Source organism: Callithrix jacchus, chromosome 1, assembly GCF_049354715.1.
Source record: "Callithrix jacchus isolate 240 chromosome 1, calJac240_pri, whole genome shotgun sequence".
In the NCBI taxonomy this organism is placed as follows: domain Eukaryota; kingdom Metazoa; phylum Chordata; class Mammalia; order Primates; family Cebidae; genus Callithrix; species Callithrix jacchus.
This window is the reverse complement of record NC_133502.1, coordinates 61,905,943-61,923,317: the sequence shown is the minus strand read 5'-3', so window position 1 is coordinate 61,923,317 and position 17,375 is coordinate 61,905,943. Positions and strand designations below refer to the sequence as shown.

Sequence of the window (17,375 nt, the reverse complement as noted above, 5' to 3'; positions counted from 1 at the left end):
GAAAATAGCAATACAACAATGAGAACCAAAAAGCACAATTCAGCCTCTCACTGTGCAGCCTTATTTGTCCCATCTGCCACAAAACTCTGATTACTGAGAGGGAGGGCCTTCCCAGTTGGTTGATAAATAATTCTTTAGGGGAGAAATAAAGGGAATCTTCAATGGGAAAGACTTTGGCAGTGAGGCCTCACCGGTTTCTTTCAGTGAAGACCTGGATTGATCTCTTACGAGTAGACTAGTGGTGTCATTTGGAAAGATGTTGAGATGTTCTCCACAGAAGGTCTTTGGTAAAAGAGAACAGGGTGGGAGACGGTGATGGCAGGTTGAAAGTGGAAGAAAAATGTGATATAGTAGTTGGCCATAATTATATACCAAAATGTGACTTAATTTTGTTTCTATTACTTTCTTGATGAAAACCTCACCATCTGTAGGATACAGGGAAACAAATACAACTGCAGATGATTTCCTTGGTCATGTTAGGTTACTTCCTTTCTGTTTTGGAAATCAGGACCTATGTGCAGTATTGAAGTTCATGTTATCATTAGGGTGCTCTTATGTTTTGGTTTCCCTAGGGAGCAATCTCTGTACATCTTGTCTCAGTGTTACTATTATAGTATTATCTTTACTCAGAAGGATCCCGATTTTGACAATGAGTTATACTGCTAGTTAGTGGTGAAATCTTGGTAATGGAGTAGAGCGATTAAAAATGTGAACTGTAGCACAAAATTCCCAGGGGAAAAATTCGAGCTCAGCCACTTTTTAGTCATGTGACCTTGAATAATTTATTTAATATCTCTCTACTATGGTTACTGTGATGCAGGACTAATAACATCTATTAAGGTGGTTGGGGTAAGAATTAAATGAGTTATTATGCATAAAGCCCTTCAAAGAGTACCTAACATATGAAAGCTCAATACAAGCTTTACACATACTTTTTAATTTTCTTGTAATGAAGGTGTCATGATGCCCCTTTGCAAATGAGTACACTGAAGTATCAAAAGGTTTAGAAACTTTTCATAGGCAAAACAGCTAAGGGGTAGTAGGTACAGTATTTGTTCTTGACTTTGACCTCAAATGTTCCATTATTCCACAAAGTAGTTTAGCCTCAATGCCTCTTTATGCCCTTTCTTCATTTTCTAGAATGAGCCAGTATGAGGAGCCATGTGTTCAATCTTCCTCTAATTTAATTCTATATTAATTTCTAGTTAAAATCTCTCAGAGCAGATATTTCTTTGGGGGGCTGGGAGTGGAGGGGAGCAGATGATAGTATGCCATTCTTAACATGAGATGGTGTCTTGCACTCATCTTGCTTAATTCGTCTCTTCATAGGGTTCACAGAGTATAGGACCAGGCCAGCTGTGTACTCATTAAGCTACTAGTTTGCCCTAAATCATGACTTGTTAGCACAACTCCCAGATAAGTAGAGAGTCTAGAATCATTCTTGCAGTGGAACCTGGAAAAATGTCTATGGGGATCCGTGGAAGCAGATCACAGAGCCTCTGCAACATGAGAACAGAAGAAGGATGTTCTCGCTTCACTCAAGAGAGAACAAACAGAACAAACAGCCAACAGACCCTGGCTGCACAGACCAGTTGGTTAAAGCATTTACCTGTGTTCCTAACAGTCGAAAGCCAACCTGCATGAATTATCCATCAATGTCCAGGCCACTCCCTTCCCTGTTAGTCCTTTACAGTGTAGACACCTCTTCCCCAGCTCTTAGATGAAACTCTGGCCAATGGATGGGGATTTGGTACCACAAAAATATAGTATTTCTCCATATTTTAATAAAAATTAACTCTGTTTTGTAAAAAATACAATTTCAATGCTTGCATTCTTTAGTTTATAGGCTTAAGATTTACAGATGTATCACCGCTACACCATCTTGGGAGACAGCCTTATTGCAATTTTTGCAACTCCACTTCTTCCTGGCTTTGTTTTCTGTCTGTGAAGCTTAATTCCTCAAGTTGAACTTTTTAAAAAGATATAAAACTCTTGCTTAAACTCTATATCCCATCTGTCAAATGAGAATAACAACATATATTAGGGTTATTGTGAGGATAAGAAATAATTTATAATGTGCCTGTTCTATAGGGCCTGAGACACCATGTGCCCGACTGCTAGTACTACCACTATGTTCACGCCTAATGATGGTAATAGTAAATATACTAACAGGCAGACTTGTTCTAATAGCATGGTCGCTTTAATTTGTCGGGCTGCTATATTCTATTACATCAGTATGTGCCTAGGACACATAATGCTTTTTCCACAATGGTAGGTCCCTTCCTTCATGCAAAGAGAGCTTACCTTGTTCTTCCCTGAAAAGGTGTGTTTCTCTTACATAGACAAACATGGAGAGAACATTTTACTTTTTAAAAGAGCACATTTCCATATTTACCAAGGAAGTGAAAGCTTTTCAAGAAAATTCCTGTGAAAACTCTAAGATTAATAAAAGAATAACTGTTGAGGAAAAATAAAACATTTAACCTTTTTTCCTATAGAAGCCAGACTGTACTTCTCACAAAACCCTCTGCAACCTCCAATTTTATTCAAGAGCTACAGAAACTAGCAATCCCTAAGGCTCCAAGATTTAATTTCCATTGCATAGGATGCCCCTCACATCAGAATTAATCAGGTTTCATTTCCACTGTCCCATTTCCCTTTAGGAATCCTGTGGTGTAAACCTCCAAGGTAAACACAAATATTCATCTAGTCAACCTGTTTTGAAGAGTTAAACATTCAGGGACATAAATCATTGGCAGTGATGGGTGCACGCTGATTTGGGCGCAATTCATCCCCTCTGTCTAAATGTACAGAGTCGGCTGCAGCTTCTGTGCTCACAAGAGCCAGGGCTTCAGTCCAGAATATCAGGCCAAATGATCAGACATTTATGGTGTTTGCTGCCTGTACACAGATGGAACACATGTTGATTTTGTTTCTTTTTTTAAGAGGAAAACAATCAGATGTATGAATTGGCTTTTAGCCTCTCAATTTGCTGTTGGTCGCTTCCATAGCATCATCTAGGTATTGTTTTGCTACTTCTACTAACCTTCATTTGTTGATATCCTAGAGTTATAAGAAAATCATTTCTGAGGCTGTAATTTCCTGTTAACAATGTGAACATTTGTGGGCCTATGCTCTTTGTTTATCTCTTTGTTTGTAGAAGTTTCTGGTATCCTCAAAAGCAAAGTAAATGTCAGCCCCAGCTCCAGGATTGTGCCGTGTTTACAGAATTGGGTACTTGCTTGCGGAAGGATGGGCCTGGTGTTGCATTTCCACAGTGGCTCAGATTCCATCTTACGTGTGTGTGTTTATTTCCTATACTTGCTGTGGTACACTTCATGGATAAAGGATGGGGCTTCCCAGAGTGACTTTTGTACCAATAAAGGGCTTAACGGTCTGCTTATCCTTTCTCTGTTTTTTGCTGTTTCAACCCTTAGCAAATTCTTGCAGTTGTTCCAGTTCAAAAAGTAGACAAAGGATAGGGCAGTTCTCATTTTCAAATCCCTCTTTCAGGAGAGATTGGAGGAAAGCAGAGAGGATAAAATGTGGTTTTAGAACCTTTCCTTCCCCAAGATAATTAGCTTTCTCTTCAAATTCATTGGTCTCTGGGGGATTTGTTCTACCTTTAAGTTGGCTCCAGACTGAATGCAGGTATTACAGGCAGAGAATCTCAAAGGAGTTTGAGATGTGCCTTCAGAGCATAATAAATATCTTACTTAGAGTGTGTTTACTTAGCCCTAAAGGATTCAGCAAGTTTTTGAAGTGGTTGTACAAATAATATATTCCTTATAGATATTTTTTAAGTTCATTTTGGATGTACAATTTAGGAATAATAGTGTAGTTGTTTGTTCTTTTATTCTCGAATGTTAGCAAACCCAGGGAAGAAAATATCATATGTGGTTCATTGCTGGAGACTAGCTTAAGGAAGAACCTAAGTCAGCTACAGAAGTTAATTCTAACTTTGGGAGTGTCAGATAACAGGACTCCAACATGCACTGATGATGTTGGTTTTTCTAGGTGTTGCTGTTCCTGCAGAAATCCTAGAGACTGCTCTGCCCCAGCAAACAGACTTCTGCAGAACGAGCTGCTGTACCTAAGAACCAACCCTTCTCAAGTAGGTGTGTCTAACTAAAATGAAACCACTGAGGAAACTGCCTTGATACTGAACTTCCCTAAACCAGGTAGGTGTGTTTTTTGTCCTTCTACAGTAATTGTATTAACCTCACCAAAATGTCTCTGAAGATATGGCCTTGAAATTGTTTGTATCCCTGCTTGTCTCCAACTGAACTATAAGCTCTCTAAAGATTTTAGTCACTGGTTAATACCTGGACCATGACATTCCAATGTCTGAGTGGGAGTAAGTATTTGAAATATCAACGTATTGATTAACAGGACTTCTTGTGCTAAAGCAAAATCTGACTCTTAAATACAGCTGACATTTTTCTAAATTGTTAAAGCGATCAACAGTAATAGCATTCAGTTATTTATTATGTGTCTGACGCTGTGCTAAGTACTTTTCATACCATCTCTTTAAATAGTTACAACTGGTTAAAATAATGAGGCCTTGGCATCAGAGAAACCTGGCTTTAAACCTGCGGTCTGCCTCTTGTTAGCTCCTTGCAATTAGTAGATCTATGTGAGGTACCAACCTTAATTTGCAAATAGGGCTAATAATAACTTTATGAAAGAATGCTGTGAGTAACATTCATCTTCGCCTAGCATGTTGCTTGCGCCCTTTGTTATCTCTGGGTTTAAGATCATTATATTCTTGGTGTCAATGAATACTAGAAAATACTTCATCCATTTGGAACAGAAAAGGAATCTTTTATTTTGTTCCATTAGTATCTTATTCTTATGTTTATCTAAATATCCACCTATTCATTCTAACAATGGTATGATTTTGCCGCTTTTAATCAGTTTGAATCTGCTATATACAACCTCAGTTTCATAATACTGTTAACTAATTACCCTTGAACAGAATTCCTTCTGATTGTCATTGGTTGTTCACTCTACAGGGGACTCTTTGCCAGTTTTCTGATACGTCCTTGTTTCAGCATGCTGTGGGTTTAGATGGAATGTTGTGGCGAGAGGTCCTGAAATTATGTGTACCTAACTTTGACTGTCCTACAAAAAATGAGAAGAAATGAACTGTGATAACAGAGACAAAAGGTAGTATAGGTGTATAACCATCAGAAGAATGACAGGAATAAACAACCGGGGGCTGTCATACAATTAACACAGCCACACAGAACCGGTGCATTCGTATGCCTGTGCCAGCCGAGCGTCAGGCTAATGGTCAGTCACCTCTGTGACTTTCTCTGGTCTATTTATAAACAGGAAGAATTTATTAACAACTGTGACAAGCCCTGCTCAGACACTCTTCCCAATGGGGCTTTCTGAATATATTTTTATGCCACTTAAAGTCTCTTTTGCTAGGAGCCAGGACTTAAGCAGAAACCAGAAAGGACAGAACCACTGTACAAAATATATTGCAACTGTTGTCTTGCCATTAAAAATGTCTTTTTAGTCTCTTATAATATGTGGATTAAACAATACAAACAACCAAAGAATAAATCAACATCGTGTCTCCAAACATTTGGGTCAACACTTCCTCATGAACAAATTTTAGAAATCTATGATCCTTGAGGAAAGTTGGTGCATCAGATGTCTATAAATGGCTGGAGTATGGTATTCAAAAAGTGTGAAGGGTCCCAGATTCTAACCTGCTTGCGAGTTGACAAGGTAGCCTGCCACAGCTTTATAGAAAAGTGTAGAAAATATAAGACTCCTGGGTCAGAGACAAAAGGCTTTGCTACTCAGGTCAGATCAAGCAGCACAAGTTTCATGTTCCCACTGGTTCCTCATGATATCCAGATCCCACAGGGCAACACAAGCAGATACAGATGAATACGGTGCAGGCAATATGTTTCTGTCTCAGCTGAGATACCCCAAACCGGGGAAACCCAGCCTTTTATAATGAGCCACAAAGAAACCTGCTTAAACTTTATCCCAGTATTGTCAGTAAACACATCTACCTTCTGCTCTGGAGGAAGACAGTTGTCTATCTCCCATGCCTGTTCTCTATATAAACATCTCAAAAAGATTGCCCAGTATAAAACTTATCAGTGCATGTTTGCAAGATGTGCAGAAATGTGAGAAACGCTTGGGGAATTCTCTCTCAACATACAAGAGCCCAAGAATCATCTAGCTGTGAGCTAATACTGAAAAGAAGATTTGAGCTTTTCCCTATCAAATCAGACCACTTAGCATCCTCTCTTTCTCTCTCTCTCTTTTAATGTACTTGGGAATTTTTTTTCTGGAAAGAGTCAGTACCAATGGCCCTTCTGACGGAAAGTGAATCTCTGCGATGCCAATTAACATTGCATTGCTGAGAGTCGTCAATTCTTTATTTGTTTCTCCAGCCAAGTTTCTGCATTTGAGCTTTAAAGGTTTTGTTTTCATGGTCTATAGCACGGGGGAAAATGACAAAACCAACTAAATCCTCTACAAGCACCAGAAAAACAAAAGCAAAAGCTTGTTGCTGAACCAATTTTATCTCCTTTTTTTTGTTTTCCAAGACCTGCTTATTTATAGCTATTGTAGAAATCTGTAAAAGACAGACCAAGAAGGCTAATGGTGGTACAAAAGCGGGAATGACACTAATGGGTTAAAAAGAGAACTGAATTGTGTCAATGCAAAATGCATTTTGAAAGAACTTCAGAGAATCAAGAAAAGGTCAGAATATGGTATTTCTGAGACCAGAAGTGAGCCATTGATGTGTCTTTATTACATTTCTGTTTGTGAAGCATTTCTCAGTACTTCTTAATTATTTGGTTTTCATTTAGAAACTTGGTTTTATTATTTCAGCAAACTTTATATCACACTGCTGTTTCAAATGAGAAATATATTAATCTTAAACGTAGGCTTTGGCACAAGAGCTCATTATATTTGAGCCATGTCAAATGTTAAGCTAAAAGAGGAGAAACAATCTTGATGTGACCAGGTTAATTTAATTAACCAGTTTCTTTCTGGAATTTGAAAATCCCTATGAAAGCATATAACATTCTATTTGTATAAACAGGAATCTTTTGCAAAAGTTATTTGAAATATTTTAAAAGAAATCATTGTAATGTCAATGTATTGGGAGCCATTTTGATACATATTGGCTGAGCATGGTGGTTCACACCTATAATCCTAGCACTTTGGGAGGCTGAGGTGGGTGGATCACCTGAGGTTGGGAGTTCGAGACCAGCCTGGCCAACATGGAGAAACCCCGTATCTACTAAAAAAATACAAAATTAGCTGGACGTGGTGGTGATGCCTATAATCCCAGCTACTTGGGAGGCTGAGGCAGGAAAATTTCTTGAACCCAGGAGGTGGAGGTTGCAGTGAGTTGGTATCGTGCCATTGCACTCCAGTCTGGGCAACAAAGCAAACCTCATCTCAAAAAAAAAAAAATACATATTGAGAAATGAAGAAAATATAGTTAGTAAAGACCTTACATAATGTTCTGGAATGAAAAGATCATCTATGGGTAATGCATTGGCAATTCTGAGGTACATCCCAGATAATTTCTCACCTAGTATTGTTAAATTAAATTTGGCCTAAAGCTCCCTCCTTGCAAGTTCAGTCTAAAGGTTTATCCTTTCATAAAGAACTGTAACCTGTATGTGTAAACAGACTGTAACTTACTCTTATAACAAAAAGCTGAGCCTCAGCCTGTCACAGAGGCCATACTGAAACCACTCACAGCCAGCCAGTTGTTCAAACCATGTTCAAATAAGGCAAACATGAGTTTAACCAATCCAGCTGTTTCTGTGCCACACTTTCCTTTTTCAGTCCATAAATCCTCTCCATCAATGGCAATGCTGGAGTCTCTGAAACTCTTCATTCAAGAATCGTTCTTTGCTCAATGAAACTCTGTTAACTTTGTCTACAGTTTTTCTTTTATCAATATGAATAAAAGATTTTAATTATTAACCGATTTATCCATCCAAAGTCAGCTGTTACACTGTTTTGCTTTTTGAGGCAGGGTTTCATTCTGTTGCGCAGGCTGAAGTGCAGTAGCATGATCGTGATTCATTGCAACTTTGACCTCCTGGGCTCAAGCAATCCTCCCACCTCAGCCTCTAAAGTAGTGGGGACTACAGGTGCATGCCACCATGTCCTGCTAATTATTTTATTTTTTCTAGAGACAGGGTTTTGCTATGTTACCCAGGCTGGTCTCAAACTCCTAGACTTGAGTGAGTGATCCACCTGCCTTGGCTCCCTGAAGTGCTATGATTACAGGTATAAGCCACTGCACCTGGCCTCAAAGTGAGCTCTCTAAGCTTGTTTTCATGTAGCTATTACATAAATAATACTGTGTTTTCATATACATAGAGGGCACTGACAGTCTCATCCGTTTTTATATCTAATGTTAAAGTTAAATGCATTTTATTTCTTATTTTGTTTTTTCCTCAACTCTTTCTACTTTTCATATTGCTTTAAAGCAAAAGAAAAAGATAAAACCTTTAAATTTTTTTCTTATTTTCCAGTTATATGACATGCAGATAACACCTTGACTGTTAAAAATATTTTTACATCCTATAATTTAGGATGCATGTTTTCTCTATGTAAAGGGCTGCTAAATGACAACCAAAGTACTACAGATTGAATAAACTGCTTTGCAATTTTGTATCAAAGAGTGTTTGTGGTACATCCAAAGGATTTTTAAATTGTGTTTTCAGGGAACAGAACAGAGTTGCTTTCAAATGAAGGTAGCTTTGAAAAGCAGTGTGTAAAACTTGCTGGTCTACTAAAGGAACTAGTTAAGGTCCCTTTGAGGACACTTAAAAAGATTTTAAGGAAAAACAGCAATTAATTATTGAAAACTATATACCTAAAAACTATAGCTTCAAAGGACAAAGAGCTCAGATTAAGGCAGGCAGGTAACAAAGTGATTCCCTTCTGATTAGGAGAAAAACATGGGTGTAGCAGTTCTAATGGCATGTAAAGGGGAAGTAGGATTTTGACAGATTTCTCTTCTTGCCATGGTTTGAAAGGAAAAGAGAGAGAGATGCACATTCCTGAAAACATCAAGTAGACAAAGATTCAGGAAAGGCCATTAAAATTCTTAGAAATAAAAATATTCGTGAATCAAATCCTCTCATTGGAGAGCAAAGACGTCAGGGATCTTTATACCCTGTAGAACAGACTATGAATCTTAAGACAATCTCTGAGTAACCTAGGACTCCCACTTAGAAAAGGATTTCAAGATTTCTCAAGCATTAATGTGCATCTAAGTCACCAGGGGATTTTTTTTTTAGATGCAGATTCTGACTTTGTTGTTCTGGCGTTAGGCCCGTGATGCTGCATTTCTGACAAGCTCTGATATCACAGGTTATGCCAATGCTATTAGTGTAACGACCAACTGTGAGGAGAACAAAATTAGACAACGGGTGAAAATCAGTTGTCCTTAGATGTGTGGCTCTCCTTCTGAACTCCATATTCTATTAATCTATATGCAGTATTTATCATTCTTCTGATCATATGAACTCAGTTACTAGCTTTACTAAAGTCAGATACTGTAAGTCTTCAAACTCCATTTTCCTTTTAAAATTGTTTCAGGCCTGGCACGGTGGCTCACGCCTGTAATCCCAGCACGTCGGGAGGCCAAGGTGGGTGGATCATGAGGTCAAGAGATGGAAACCATACTGGTTAATATGGTGAAACCCCATCTCTACTAAAAATACAAAAAATTAGCTGGGCATGGTAGCGCATGCCTGTAATCCCAGCTACTCAGGAGGCTGAGGCAGGAGAATTGCCTGAACCCAGGAGGCGGAGGTTGCGGTGAGCTGTGCACCATTGCACTCCACCCTGGGTAACAAGAGCGAAACTCCGTCTCAAAAAATAAATAAATAAAATAAAATAAAATAGTTTCAAATATTTACATGCATATTTTAAATTAGCTTGCTGATTGATTTTTATTACAAAATTTCTTCTGGTTTAATTATAATGGATTTATTTATTCATTTATTTATTTATTGTTTGTGGGCTCATAGGTACATACATGCCATGGTGGTTTGCTGTCTCCATTCCCCGCCGCATTGCCTACATTAGGCATTTCTCCTGGTGTTATCCCTCCTCCTCTTCCCGAACCCGCTCCCCGCTATCCCCCCTCACTTCTCTCCACCCCCCACACCTAGCCCTGTGAGAGTTGTTCCCTTCCCTCTGCCCAAGTGTTCTCATTGTACATCACCCACCTATGAGTGAAAACATGCGATGCTTGGTTTTCTGTTCTTGTGTCAGTTTGTTGAGAATGATGGTTTCTAGATTCATTCATGTCTCTACAAAGGACAGGAACTCATCGTTTTTTATGGCTGCATAGTATTCCATGGTGTATATGTGCCACATTTTTTTTGTCCAGTCTATCATCGATGGGCATTTGGGTTGGTTCCAGATCTTTGCTATTGTAAACAACACTGCAATGAACATACATGTGCATGTGTCTTTATGATAGAATGATTTACAATCCTTTGGGTGTATAACTAGTAATGAGATTGCTGGGTCAAGTGGAATTTCTATTTCTAGATCCTTGAGGAATCACCACATTGTCTTCCACAAGGGTTGAACTAATTTACGCTTGCACCAACAGTGTAAAAGTGTTGCTTTTTCTCCACATCCTCTCAAGCATCTGTTGTCTCCTGATTTTTTAATGATCACCATTCTAGCTGGTGTGAGATGGTATCTCAATGTGGTTTTGATTTGTATTTCTCTAATGACCAGTGATGATGAGCATTTTTTCATCTGTTTCTTGGCCTCATGGATGTCTTCTTTTGAAAAGTGTCTGTTCATATCCTCCACCCACTTTTGAATGTTTTTTGTTTTTTTTTTCCCTGTAAATCTGCTTTAGTTCTTTGTAGATTCTGGGTAGATTTTAGCCCTTTGTCAGATAGGTAGATTGCGAAAATTGTTTCCCATTCTGTTGGTTGCCAGTTTACTCTAATTGTTTTTTTTTTGCTGTGCAGAAGCTCTTAAGTTTAATTAGGTCCCATTTGTCTATTTTGGCTTTTGTTGCCGTTGCTTTTGGTGTTTTAGACATGAAGTCCTTGTCTGTGCCTATGTCCTGAATGGTTTTGCCTAGGTTTTCTTCTATGGTTTTTTTATGGTGTTAGGTCTTATGTTTAAACCTTTAATCCATTTGGAATTAATTTTTGTATAAGGTGTAAGGAAGGGGTCCAGTTTCAGCTTCCTGTATATGGCTAGCCAGTTTTCCCAACACCATTTATTAAACAGATAATTCTTTCCCCATTGCTTGTTTATGTCAAGTTTGTCAAAGATTGGATGGTTGTAGACATGTGGTGTTATTTGTGTGGCCTCTGTTCTGTTCCATTGGTCTATGTCTCCTTTTTGGTACCAGTACCATGCTGTTTTGATTACTGTAGCCTTGTAGTATAGTTTGAGATCAGGTAGTGTGATGCCTCCAGCTTTGTTCTTTTTACTTAGGATTGTCTTGGCTATGCAGTCTCTCTTTTGGTTCTATATGAAGTTTAAAGTGTTCATTTTCCATTTCTGTGAAGAAGGTCAATGGTAGCTTGATGGGGATAGCATTGAATCTATAAATTAGTTTGGGCAGTATGGCCATTTTCACAATATTGAGTCTTCCTAATCATGAGCATAGAATATTTTTCCATCTGTTTGTGTCCTCTCTTATTTCCTTGATCAGTGGTTTGTAGTTCTCCTTTAAGACATCTTTTACCTCCTTTGTTAGTTGTATTTCTAGGTATTTTATTGTCTTTGCAGGAATTGTAAATGGGAGTTTGCTCATGATTTGGCTCTTTGTTAGTCTGTTATTGGTGTATAGGAATGCTTGTGATTTCTGCACATTGATTTTGTATCCTGAGACTTAGCTGAAGTTGCTTTTCAGCTTAAGGAGGTTTTGGGCTGAGACAATGGGGTTTTCTAAATATACTATCTTGTCCTCTGCACATAGGGACACTTTGACTTCTTTTCCTAATTGAATGCTTTTTTTTTCTTGCCTAATTGCTCTGGCTAGAACTTCCAATACTGTATTGAATAGGAATGGTGAGAGAGGGCATCCTTGTCTAGTGCCAGTTTTTAAAGGGAATATTTATAATTTTTGCCCATTAAGTATGATATTGGCTGTGGGTTTATCATAAGTAGTTTTTATTGTTTGAGATACGTTCCATTGATACCTAGTTTATTGAGAATTTTTAGCATAAAGGGCTGTTGAATTTTGTCAGAGGCCTTCTCTGCATCTATTGAGATAATCATGTGGTTTTTGTCTTTGGTTCTGTTTATGTGGTGAATTACGTTTATAGTTTTGCATATGTTGAAAGAGCCTTGCATCCCTGGTATGAAGCCTACTTGATCATGGTAGATAAGCTTTTTGATGTGCTGTTGCAATCGGTTTGCCAGTATTTTATTGAAGATTTTTGCATCAGTGTTCGTCATGGATATTAGCCTGTAGTTTTCTTTTTTAGTTGTGTCTCTACCAGGATGATATTGGTCACATAGAAACAGTTTGGCAAGATTCTCTCTTTTTGTATTGTTTGGAATAGTTTCAAAAGGAATGGTACCAGCTCCTCTTTGTACATATGGTAGAATTCAACTGTGAACCCGTCTGGACCTGGACTTTTTTTGGTTGGTAGGCTATTAATTGCTGCCTCAACCTCAGACCTTGTTATTGATCTATTCAGCATTTCAACTTCTTGTTGGCTTCGTCTTGGGAGTGTGCAAGTGTCCAGGAAATTATCTCTTTCTTCCAGATTTACTGGTTTATGTGCATAGAGTTGTTTGTAGTAATCTCTGATGGTAGTTTGTATTTTCAAGGAATCGGTGGTGATCTCCCCTTTATCGTTTTTTATTGCATCTGTTCAATTCTTCTCTCTTTTCTATTAGTCTAGCTTGCGATCTGTTTTGCTGATCTTTTCAAAAAACCAGCTCCTGGATTTATTGATTTTTTTAAGGGTTTTTGTGTCTCTATCTCCTTCAGTTCTGCTCTGATCTTAGTTATTTCTTGTCTTCTGCTTGCTTTTCAGTTGTTTTGATCTTGCTTCTCTAGCTCTTTCAATTTTGATGTTAGGGTGTCGATTTTAGATCTTTCCTTGTTTCTCATGTGGGCATTTATTGGTATAAATTTCCCTCCAGACACTGCTTTATATGTTTCCCATAGGATATGGTATATTGTGTCTTCATTCTTGTTGGTTTCAAAAAACATTTTTATTTCTGCCTTCATTTCATTGTTTATGCATTGGTCATTCACTAACAAGTTGTTCAGTTTCCACGTGATTTTGTGGTTTTTAGTGCTTTTCTTAATCCTCAGTTCTAATTTGATTGCCCTGTGGTCTGAGAGACTGTTATGATTTCCATTCTTTTGCATTTGCTGAGGAGTGATTTACTTCCAATTATGTGGTCGATTTTTGAGTAAGTGCAGTGTGGTGCTGAGAAGAATGTGTATTCTGTGGATTTGGGGTGGAATGTCCTATAGATGTCTATTAGGTCTGCTTGGTCCAAATCTGTGTTCAAGTCCTGGATATCCTTGTTAACTTCCTGTCTCGTTGATATGTCCAATATTGTTAGTGGAGTGTTAAAGTCTACCACTATTATTGTGTGGGAGTGATCTCTTTGTAGGTCTTTAAGAACTGGCTTTATGTATCCGGGTGCTCCTGCATTGGGTGCATAAATATTTAGGATAGTTACCTCTTCTTGTTGCATTGATTCTTTTACCATTATATAATGCCCTTCTTTGTCCCTTTTGATCTTTGTTGGTTTAAAGTCTGTTTTTATCAGAGACTAGGATTGCTGCCCCTGTGTTTCTTTGCTCTCCATTTGCTTGGTAAATCTTCTTCTATCCCTTTATTTTGAGTCTATGTGAGTCTGCATGTGAGATGAGTCTCCTAAATACAGCATACTGATGGGTCTTGACTACTGTAGATCAATTTGGAGTTAATGAAATTTCAATTTGGTTTAAATTTACATTTCCCTAGTGACTAATGATGTTGTACATCTTTTAATGTACTTTTAGTCATTTATATATTTTTTCTAAAATGTTCATTCAAAATTTTCTCATTAAAAATTGTTTTTTTGTATACTATCATATTGTGACTGTCTTTATTCTAGATACAAGTCTTATGAAAGATACATATTTTGAATATTTTCTAATATGTGATGTGCCTATGAATTTCTTTAATAGTGTTCTTTAAAGAGCTAATTTTTAATTGATAATATCCCCAATATAAAATGTGCTCATGTTCTTTATTTAATATCTAAGAAATGTAAAATTAAGAAATGTTTTCATATTTATTCTTCAAATAGATGAATGGGTTTATCATTTTCATTTAAAACTATTACTGCTTTGGATTGATTTTCATGTACACAATGAGGTGTACATAAAAGGTCAATACTTTTTTTTCCATTTGAATATAAATACCCAGTTGTTCCAACCTCATTTGTTTAATGGATCACACTTTCCTGAATAAATTAGCATAATTATAAAAAAATCAATTGATATATGTATTTGTTTGTATCTATTTCAGGACCATATGACTGGACTTCAGGTTAGATTAACATTTTAAAAAGTAACTGAATCAGTTCAACATGTTAATAACTGAAAGAGAAGAAAACATACGATCATCTCAATAGTTGTGGAAGTATTATTCATCAAAACTCAGTAACCATCTTTGATACAACTCTCAGCAAATTCAGAATAGATAAATCTGATAAAGATCACCTATAAAAACTGTACAGATAACATATTTAATGATTCTCCCTAAAATAAGGGGGAAAAAAAGTCTTCTTTAATTATTTGTATTCATTATTGTATGTTTTAGCCTGTGTAATAAAGACAAAAAAGAGATATCCAAAATGAAAAGAAAAAAGTAAAAATCTGTTTATTCCCATTTGGCATGATTATACATGTAGAAAATCCAATGGGATATACAAAAATAATATTAGAAATAACTGAGTTTAATAAGTCTTCAGAATACAAGATATATATGCAAAAATCAATAGTATTTTTATATATAATGAGCAGACAATTTGAAATGAAAAAAATCTATATAGCAGAAAAAACGATTTGTAGATATAAAAGATCTATGTATAGAAATCAACAAAACACTGCTGAAAAAATTAAAGAAAGAAATGAATCACTCTATTGTAGTCTATGGCAGAACACTCAGTACTATTAAGAAATCAGTTCTTCCCAAATTGACTTGTACATTTGATGAAATCAAACCATAATCTTAGTAGGCTTTCAGATGGAAATATACAAATGTATTTTAATGTTTGTACATAACTTAACCTAACTTACTTATATTTAAATGCACAGGACCTAGAATAATCAAGCCACATTGAAAACAACACAATTGGAGGGGTAGCACTACATAGCTTTATGAATTACTATAAAGCTACAGTAATCAATAATGTCTGCTGGTGGTGTCAAGAATGACAAATAGATCAATAGAACAAAATGAAGAATCTTGAGATACAGCAACATATATGTGGTCATTAATTTTGACAAAAGTTCAAAAGCCATTCAGTGGAGAAAAGCTCCATTTCTTTTCAACAAATGGAGCCAGGAGAATTAGACATCTAATGTAAAAAACTAACCTCTTCACATAAGCCACACAATATAGAAAAAAGAGCCCTCAAAATTGATAGACCCAAATGAAATCCCAAAGCTATGATAACACTTCTAGGAGAAATATGGAAAGTAATTTTGTAACCATGAGTTAAGATTTCTTAGACACTCTTCAAACATGATACACTGAAGAATAAATTGATAAATTTGACTCTATCAAAAATAAAAGTTTTGTTTTCAAAAAATAACATTAACAGAATGAAAGGCAAGATATAACCTATGGGAAAATATTCGGAAACAACATTTGTAAAAAGAATTTATATACAAAATATATAAAGAACGGTCAAAACTCAGTAACAAGAAAATAATCCCAAAAATGGGCAAAAAAATTTGAATGGCCACTCCATCAAGGAAGATATATGAATGGCAAGTAATACATATTAAAGCCTTTTTGACATTGCTCAAAGTTGAGCATATTTCAATAGTTTGGCTCACCTATTCCACTGGTAGTTATTTACTTTAAATAAATGATAGTAGAAGTTCACATAAAGGTATGTACATCAATGTTCGTAGCAGCTTTATTTATAGTAGTTAAAAACTAGAAACAGCCCAATTTTCCATCAACAGGTAAACTGATCAAACTGTATATCAATTTAATGAAATATTAGGTATAAAAAGGAGTGAATTATTTATATATGATATAAGATGAATGCAGTATTATGAGGCTGCATGAAAAAAGCCATACTATGAAGAATACTTTCTGTATCAACACATGCAATCAAATTTCTTGGAAGTATAAACAAATTAGTATTGGTAGAGCAAAGATCAGTTGCTTCTGAACTATGAACAGGACAAAGAAGAAGGGCCAGAGGGAAGATTACAAGGAGCATGAAGAAACATTAAGGAGGATAGCTACATCAACTGTCTTAATTATGGTAATGCTTTTATGGGTGTACACATATTAGAACTTACCAGATTTTTCACTTTCAATATGTGTATTTTATGTCATTTACGTTAAAGCTATTAAAATAAAAATTGCTTGCAATCATATCAAATCATGGTATTTTCCCTATGTGTCTTATTTTGCAGCTACAAATTGTATTTTAAAATACCAGCTTTAAAGAGTAAAACCTGTAAGATAATATACCATTTGCATTTTTACAAAGGGAGCAGAGAGAATAACCTCTGCTCTTACAAAATTTATCAAAGAACATCAGGATTTACATTTAGAATTTCTGATTGAATTTTTAGAAATCGGCAACTGTTGAATCAGAAAGAAATAACTCAATGTGGAACAAATTTAGTACTTGAGGGAAGCAGGTTTTAGTGGTAATCGGCTGAGTTCAGGTTTTTCTGAGGAGGCTTTCAGGAGTGGGTTTTCCTCTCTTGCCACAGAGTTATTTTTTACATTTAGACGTTTAAGCTTCAACGAAGCATTGCACACAAAGAAAGAAACCTAGCGCAGCACTTCAGTGGGAATTAGGTAAACACGTTGGATGGACACCCGTGCGCATTTTTCTGCACCAGAGTACGTACATTCCATTTCCATGTATCCTTCTACGTAAGCCTCTATATTAGATATAAGAAGGTACAGGACAGCCAATTATCCTTAAAATGAATTTTATTTTTCCTAAATGAGTTATAGTCATGGTATGCAAAATGACAGCACTTTATTGCTCCATGTATTCCTTTAAAACCTAAAAATCAGAAATTCTAGTTGTTCTGAGTCTAATAACAATAACTAATATGTATTGAATACTTTTTATGTACCAGCCATTTCTCATGTATTATT

General features: G+C 36.4%; 1 long non-coding RNA gene across 7 annotated transcripts in view; it reads left to right on the top strand.

Moving 5' to 3' along the window:
• Window positions 1-17,375, top strand: part of LOC103790014 (uncharacterized) — a 350,259-nt gene that overhangs the window by 158,184 nt on the left and 174,700 nt on the right. For all 7 annotated transcript variants that reach the window (XR_004742150.3, XR_004742148.3, XR_013525839.1 and 4 more), the window contains one exon: window positions 4,018-4,181. This is a non-coding gene — a long non-coding RNA (uncharacterized LOC103790014). The remainder of the gene's footprint in view (window positions 1-4,017; window positions 4,182-17,375) is intronic.